This window comes from Gavialis gangeticus, unplaced genomic scaffold (assembly GCF_001723915.1).
Source record: "Gavialis gangeticus isolate Ggan-Ray unplaced genomic scaffold, GavGan_comp1, whole genome shotgun sequence".
NCBI lineage: Eukaryota > Metazoa > Chordata > Crocodylia > Gavialidae > Gavialis > Gavialis gangeticus.
This window is the reverse complement of record NW_017729024.1, coordinates 112468869-112477156: the sequence shown is the minus strand read 5'-3', so window position 1 is coordinate 112477156 and position 8288 is coordinate 112468869.

Below are 8288 nucleotides of genomic sequence, written 5' to 3'. Positions count from 1 at the left end.
TGCATGCCTTTGCCACCTTGCACTGGATGGTGAATGCCAGCAGGCGATGAGCACTGTCGCCCAGGTGGTCAAGCACCCACAGCCCCCTCACCAGGTCATCAGCCGTGGCACCAGAGTATATCACATTGTTTTAATGACATGTGTAGTAGGGCTGCGCAAAGCTTTGGTCACTGATTCGATTCGGTGGCCAAATCGCCAAATCAAAGTCAAATCAAGAGACCCTTTAATCCCTCCAGATTGAATCAGAACCCTCTAAATCAGTTCAGAAAGATTCAATGATTCGAACGTAGACACAGCTTTAAATGTTTTTTCTACATGCCTCAAGGTACTAGGTGACTCGTGAATGCTGAGATGGAGCATGCCACAAGAGTGCAGAGGGGTCTGCAGCACACTTGGCAGCAGACCCAGAAGCGGACCAGAAGCACTTCTAGTCTACTTCTTGGTCTGCCAGGGAGTGGTCAGGGGACCCCCCCCACTGCACGGCTCAGTGACTGGTGCCTCCTGGGTCTGGGCTCCCCCCCCATGGCCGATCACGAAGCTGGGGGGCAGGAGGGGGCTCCCCTGCATGCTTAGTGCCAGACCCAGAAGTGGACCAGAAGTACTTCACTGCCAAGCATGCCGGGGAGCCCCTCACGCTCCTGTGGGACATTCTATCCACCCCATCATCGTAGTGTTCACAAGCCATGCCTGCTACCTCAAAGTATGTAGAAAAAACATTTAAAGCTGTGTCTATGGCCAAATCGCTGATTCTTCAAATCGACATAAAATCTTCTGATTCGGATTCAGCTAAATTGAATCAGGACAGTGATCCAATCAACAAATCTAAACACTGTCTGCAATTCAGGCCAAATCCAAATTGAATACAGCCTGTTTCGCACACCCCTAATGTGTAGATGCACCTAGGAGTAAGTACGTTGACTCCCATGGAGTTCCAATGGTGCAAAGCCTGGAGTGAATTGGAATCAGGACCAGTATCATCTGGAGAAAAAAAAAAAAAAATTTAATTGTGTTTTGTTGACATAGATATACAAATAGATATTACCTTAGCTTATTAAATCTTTAAAAAATCTTTTAATGTCTAACATAATTTGCTTCTTAAACAGCTTACTTGCTGCATTTCAGTCAGTCTAAACAATGAAAAATATCACTTAGTCTCACTTACATTTCCAACCGGCTTGCTGTAGTTTTTGAATGGTCAAAATTTATACATTTTTAATGCAAAACTTTTATTCCTTTGGAATTAAAAATTATGAGAATCTTTACATTGACGCCATGTATATTTTCAACCCTAAATTTGGAGGCAATATGACCTCTTAAGAACAAATTGTCCTTTTTAACCTCTTGAAACAAACTCTTCCTCCTGTCTTCTACAGTATAAAGCTTTGATTTTTTTTTTTCTTATACTATATGAAGACATATGCTGTGATATGGGCAGATGCAAAAATCTTTTGAGGGACCTCAACTTCTAAATACAGTGATATAATATTAATTTTGCAAAGTTATTTTGATGCTTTTGTTATTAAAAGCTACTTGCTAAAAATGATAATTTCCACAAAAGATTCTCCTGTTCACCCCTTACTTCACACAGTTCACTTGCAAGCTTTTGAAGGATAATTACTGCAGACTTGTCAGCACTGGCAATGCGTAGGGGGTGCACATGCACCCCCTGAGACTGGCTGCTGCCAGTGGCGTCTGCAGGTGCTCACTGCTCACCAGTCCCCCACACCCTCCCACCCACCAACACTGCTGGAAGCATCTGCAGGTGATTGCCAATCGCCACCTGCACTCACCACCCACCCACCCTTGCTGCTGACACCACCATGGCCACCTGTGGGTGGTCCTCGCTTGACCCTCCCTCGCTGCCGACCCACCACCACCATGCCCTTGCCGGTGCTGCCAGCAGGTGGTCACCGTGCCCCCCAGCCTTGGGAGGCATGAGGCGGTCATGCTTGTCAGAAACCTTAAATTTAATTTTAAATATCTATAACCTAAATTTTCATTTTAGTTTTGTTAGTAATAATTAGTAAGTTACTGACCTGGGGGCTTTCTTTTGATTTGGAAATTTATTGTCTTTGCACACCCAATTCTGTCTTATGACAACTTCGATGCAGTCTTTTGGCATATGAACTAATATACATTTGTGTCAAACATGACAGAGATGGCACCAGAGAGATTTTGCCAATAGTATCTAAAACTAAAGGATTTCTAGGTTAGACTATTATGCATATGTGTTAAGAGGTCTTCTTTAGTTTGGCAGCCATCATTCCTCTGGATCATGGTGTACCTACAAGAGGTCCATGCGATCATCACACCAAGACCTTCAGCGCACACACCTAGGCAAGAGTATGGAGGAGTGGAGGCTGCTTTAGACATAACATTCCCCTTTAAACCACAGAAACAGGGTCCAAATGCTGGACCAAGTCTGGACATTCAGTACCTCAATGGTTGTATCTTCTGCCAGCAAGCAAGAGATTAGAGTTTCTGCTGACTGCATAAAGCCTCAACAAGGGTGTGCTTCTATCAGGGTAATGTCTTTTAGACTTCAACAAAGGCTACAGATTTGAGGTGCCCTATACTAAACTTACTCGGGAAGTTGCAATTTTGTTGTACAGCAAAAGCTGTGTTAACCGGCACCTTATTAGCCAGAAAACTCTATTAACCAGCATCCGAGGGACGGGACAAAAGTGAAACTGTAAGTACCGCTTCTGGGTTTCGCCACCGCCGTGAGCAGAGTTCTTGCCACTTCTTTGGCCCGCGGCCCAGGGTAAAGCAGCCTACGCAGGGCAAAGCAGCCTGCATGGGGTCTCTCTCCCTGTCCCCCGGCACACTGATGCCTGGGGGGGGGGTGCACCAGGTGGTGCACATTTGATTAACTGGAATATTTGATTAACCAGCATCCCCTATTCACGGGGGATGCTGGATAACAGAGCTTTTACTGTATTTTGTAGAAGGTACCTCACGAATAGGCATCATACCCCACCATGTTGCCACCAAGCCCTCCAGTCAGGTGTAGTTTATGGTCAGACCCAGGAACCTGAATCTAGCTTCCAGTTAATATACAAACATAATTTCTGCAGGTGCCATGCACTGCTAGGCACCAATAAGAGAGCCTATTTAAAGTTCTATCAGATCAATAATCTATTTCATTTCAAATGTCCAAGATAAATATGTATGCTGAATTCATGCTGGCATGTTGAAAATATCCACAAACCATTTTCAGCCATGAACTGTAATGGCTTGGAATGAGAAGATCAGTGATCTATGTTGGTGATCTTGGATACTGCATCGCAAAAACAGGTTTCTCATGTCTACGTGTAGTGGCTGGCCCTGTTTCTACCAACAGTTAAGTATATAGGGTAACCTAGTCCTCTGGATTGGACTTTTCGGGTACATAAGGTATCAGCCTAATTCTGCCTATGCTTGTAAAGTGTATATAATACATGCTCCCAAAAGCAAAGAATGAAATGACACTGCCATTTCTCAAACAGTACCTCTGACCCATATATTTTGTTCTATTCCAGGTATGTGTCGTTGTTTCAACTCTTCACGTGGTTCCATGTGGAGTTTTTTTTATTTCTTAAAGCAGTGGTTCTCAACCACTTTTTAGACTCAAGACACCTTTCCACAAATGCCACTCTGCTTCCAAAAATGCTCCCTGCTTTCATTCATTTTTGACTGTGCAAAAATAAGAGATTGCAAAGTACTCAGAAAGACCCCAACAGGACAGTCTTGTTTTGACCCTGTGGATCCCTGTTTGAAATCCCTGGGTTGATTTTGTGAATCATGTGCATGTTTGCACACCTCATAGGGCTGATGTAGTGTGATGCCCTTCAAAGAATCTCACAGCACCCCAGAGTGCTACAGCACCTTGGTCAGGGGCAGATCCATGGGAGTGCAGTGGTATAGTTGCAACCCCCTTCCCCTCACCCCCTTTGGTTCCTGCTCCACCCAAAGTTTAAAACCAGCTGCCTGGCAGTAGCAGCAGCATTTCTAGTCCAGCAGCAATGAGGGAGTCATTGGACTTCATGGCTCATTACTTATCTGATTTCTCCTAAACTCTTTATTCTGCAGGTGTTAAGGACCCTCTCTCCTTTTTTAATGATCCTGATGTTCCAGCAATGAACTATTCTTTCATCTGCAATTCCGGTATCTGTTAGCTGCTCCTGGTCATGTAGGTCCCATTTCACAGCCCTGCCGACTGTATTTAACTCCAGTTAATGCATTGAGTCAGGTGTGGAAATAACTTGCCATAAAGCACTGGATGCACTGCCAAGAAGGCTCCAAAAGGTTCAATTTTGTTTGATACATGTGAAAGAGACTTGCATAGAATTTGAATGACTACAGAACTAAAGGAACCACACGTTCAGATTATTGTTGCCTCACTTGTGTTTGATCTAGCAAATCAATGCAAGTTGTAATACACTTATAATTGTTCTTGGTTTAATCTGAAATGGGAGAACCCAACCCTAAGCCCTTGGCATATTCATAAAGTTTCTAGTTTCTTTTTTAAGAACATAAACAAATGCCATTTACTGGGTTAGACCATAGGTCCATCTTGCCCAGTTTCCTGTCATGCAAGATAGACTTCTCTGAGGGCCAGTAGGCACTATCCAGTGTGTTCTGCTTGGTGTCCACCCTTGCCACACTAGTTATTACCCTTGGATCTTTACTTCTGTCCCTGCTTTCATTATTATTTGTCCCAAGTAATGGGTAACACATCACTAGTGCCCCCAGTACTAAAGGGGGCTCATAGTTTCCTTGGCAAGCACCTGGGCCTGTGTTTTGTCCTGATGTATTAAAACTCCTGTCATGCAGAGTGGACCTGATTCAGGGCCAGTGGGTACTATCCACTGTGTTCTGCTTGGTGTCCCCTCTTGGCATACTAGTTTTAAATGCCTGACCCTCACTGCCATCCTTGTTATGTCTTTAGTTGTCTCAAGCGTTTAGATGTTTCCTATCTAGTGGCCTCCCTTTCTAAGGGAGGCTTGTTTCCCTCTGGGCATTGGCTCGGGGCTCCTAGGCAACAAATAGGCCTGTCATGAAGGTAAATTTGTTTGAGAGCCAGTGGGCACTGTTTGGTGTGCTCTGTTTGGTGTTCCCCCTCCATGCACTCATTCTGAACCTTTGACCTCCACTCCCATTCCTGTTATGTTTTCAGATGCCCCAAGGAATCAATTATGTCTTTAGTGGCTTCCCCCTTAAGGAAGGTTTATAGCATTACTTAGTGGGCTTCAGCCCATGCAAAATGGCATAAGAAACAGGCCTATCACACAGTGCTCAGCTGGCTCCTTAGACTCATTAGGGTGCCAGTAGGCACTGTCTAGTGTGCTGCACTCAGTGTGCCCCCTCCATGCACTCATTTTTAACCTATGACCTTTACTCCTGTCCCTGCTTTGTTCTACTGTTATCCCAAGTAATCAGTTGACACATATCCAATAGTCCTCTCTATTAATGATGGGGGTGGGGCCTAAGGCCCATGTCCCCAGTATGTGTCAAACAGGCCTGTCGCACAGTGGCAGACAGTGGATGCTGAAAGGGAGAGTGAACTGGGGATAACCAGGCATTTTTTTTCCTCCACCATTCCTCTGTCATGGACAGCTTTCAGTATTTGAGGTCCAGGAAGTTCTGATGCAGTGGCTGTGCCCCTCACTCCAGTGCTCAGTAGCTACCAATGCCCCTTTCCCCCAAGAATTTCTCATCGTTCCTTTTTTTTTTTTGAATGGGACTAAACTGTTAGCTTTCCCCACATCTAGTGGCAAGGAGCCCCACACCTGAATGACCTGCTGTGTGAAAAAGAATTCCCTGTTGTTCCTTTCAATCTCCTTGACAATATGTAACATGGTGTGCATATTGCCACAGCTACAGTGACTGCCCTCTGGCTAAGTTCTGTAGCAGACACCAGGAACTGGCGCTAAACTACTGGTGGAAGGATTGTGAGCTCAAGTCTGAGTGTAGGCCTGGAGACTCAACCATGAAGTGTGTCCCTGGTGAGCAGAAGGAAACCTTTTTTTTTCATCCTGACACATAGCAGGATGTGATGGACCCCAGAACACAATGGACCAGTGCTGGGGCACAGTAGGTCATTTTGGCATGCTACGCCAAGCCCCATATTTTAGGCCCGTGCATCATTCAAACAACTCATAGTGTCTCCAAGTAAGGGGAACTCTGTGTGACCTAAATGTGTGGGGGGGCTTCTTTTTTGATTTTGGGGCAGCCAGGACAGTTGAAGGCTGAGCAGTGAGGAAACCAGCAGAAGTTATGCACATGCTGACTGACTTTCAAACTTACTACCTGCTAGTGTCATTTTGTGATGCCCCCCTCCCCCCAACCAGCTTGCAAACAAAGTTCACAAAAGACCCCAGTGCTAGGTCTTCCCAGAAAAACTTGTTGTGCTGTTATTGAGGGGGATGTACCACCCCCTGCACTCCCCTATTCAATGTCCTAGCTCTGGTTGAGAATCCTGGGAAAGGGATGGGAAACTAGAAAGGACCTCAGGAGGTCAGCTAGAGTCCAGCGTTTTTCAACCCATGGGTTGCAACCCAAAAGCTGGTTGCAAGAATACATGAAAAGGTCATGAACAAAGTTTTAAAATGGATTCTGCTTTAAAGGAGAAAAATGTGGGAAACAGTGGCTTTTCCCTTGCAGGCTGGCAGAGCTCCAGCTTGTAAGGGGCTGCTTGGGGGCCCCCTCTGCCCCGCACGCTGGGGGCAAGGGGCAGTGGGTCAGAACTGGCCATTAATGTACACAAATGGGTCCGGGTACAAAAAAGGTTGAGAACCACTGAGCTAGACTGACCCCCTGCTCAGAAGGACCATCCCCAACTAGACCATCCCAGCCAAGGCTTTGTCTTAACATACTCTAAGGGCAGAGACTCCCCAGTCTCTCTGGGTGGCCTGTTCCCATGCTTCCCTCCCCTTCTCATGAGGAAGGCTTTCCTCCTAGCTATCCTCAGCTGCCCCATTGGGTACATGCCAGAGCCAAGTGGGTCCTCCTGCCCCCCCAGCACCCAGCCCCCAGTGCCTTTGCCCCCCTCAGCTTTCATTAGTTTAGCAAGGACTTCGTCCCCTCCATCCTGCCCACACGGGGCTCGAAAGCTGCAGCACATTGATCTAGCCCTCCTCCCTACCCCCCAGTATTGCCAGGTCTTAAATATGAAATTATTGTATTGGAAGCTCAGAAGTATTGTATTTGCTATTGTATTTGCTTAAAAAGTATGCTATGCTGAAAAATATGCAAATTAGTATGAAAATAAGTCATTTTCTTATTTACTTTATATTGTTCACTGTAAGTCCCAGTGAGTGAGTGAGAACTGGGTCATCAGAGTTGAAGCGTTTCTTTATTTTAGGGGCAGCAGCCGTGAGCAAGTGCTGACAGCCAGGCCAGAAGTCAGTTAAGACTCCCTGAGAGTGACTTCAGTTTTGCATAGGCTGCATCAATTGGGTGCCTCAAAAACTATCCTACATTTTGGGGGTGTTGGTGTAAGGCCACAGGCAGATCAGGTTCTTTAGGCAGATGTGATGACTTTTATTTGACCAACTAAATTGTTGGTAAAATTGTTTTTTTGCAAACTTTCAGGCACAAATACTCTTCTTCATAGATTCATAGGTTGTAAGGCCCAGGAAGATCGTCAGGTCCAGCCCCCTGCACCAAGCAGGAAAGATAACTGGGGTTCAGGCAGTCCCAGCAATGGCTGCCCAGTCTCCTCTTGCCCAGCCTTCCAGGGTAGGTGACTGCACCACCTCTGAAGGGAACTTATTCCAGTCTGGACACCCTGCCTGTGAAGAAGTTTTCCTCATGTTGAGCCTGAATCGGTCTTCCAGGAGTTTGTGGCCATTACTCCTGGTTTTCCCCTCGGGTGCCCTGCTGCAGAGGGAGAGTCTGAAGGAGAGCTGGCGAAGAACTTCCCCAACGAGTGATTGCTGTAATAAAAGCTGTCACGTCTTTCCAAAGACCCTGCTCTGCCTAGCCCACGTTTTGGCTGCCTCAGCCTGACGAAGGGTGTTTGTGCCCGAAAGCCTGCAGAGAACAACTTCCCCATCTACTTGGTTGGTCTAATACAAGACACGGCATCTACGCAAAGAGCTGTGGCTATTGTACGTCTTGCACATTTGTGTCGTGGATGGTACAAGGGTGGAAATGACTGCACGAATGCGATCACGCTTGTAGCCCCCGCAGCCCGGGCAGCAAGCGGAGGAAGGGAGGGAGGGAGTGAGCCTGCTCTCCCAGCATTACGGTACAAGGGCTGTCCCTGCTCCGATCCACCTGCCGGGGCGGGTTTCCCGTCGCAG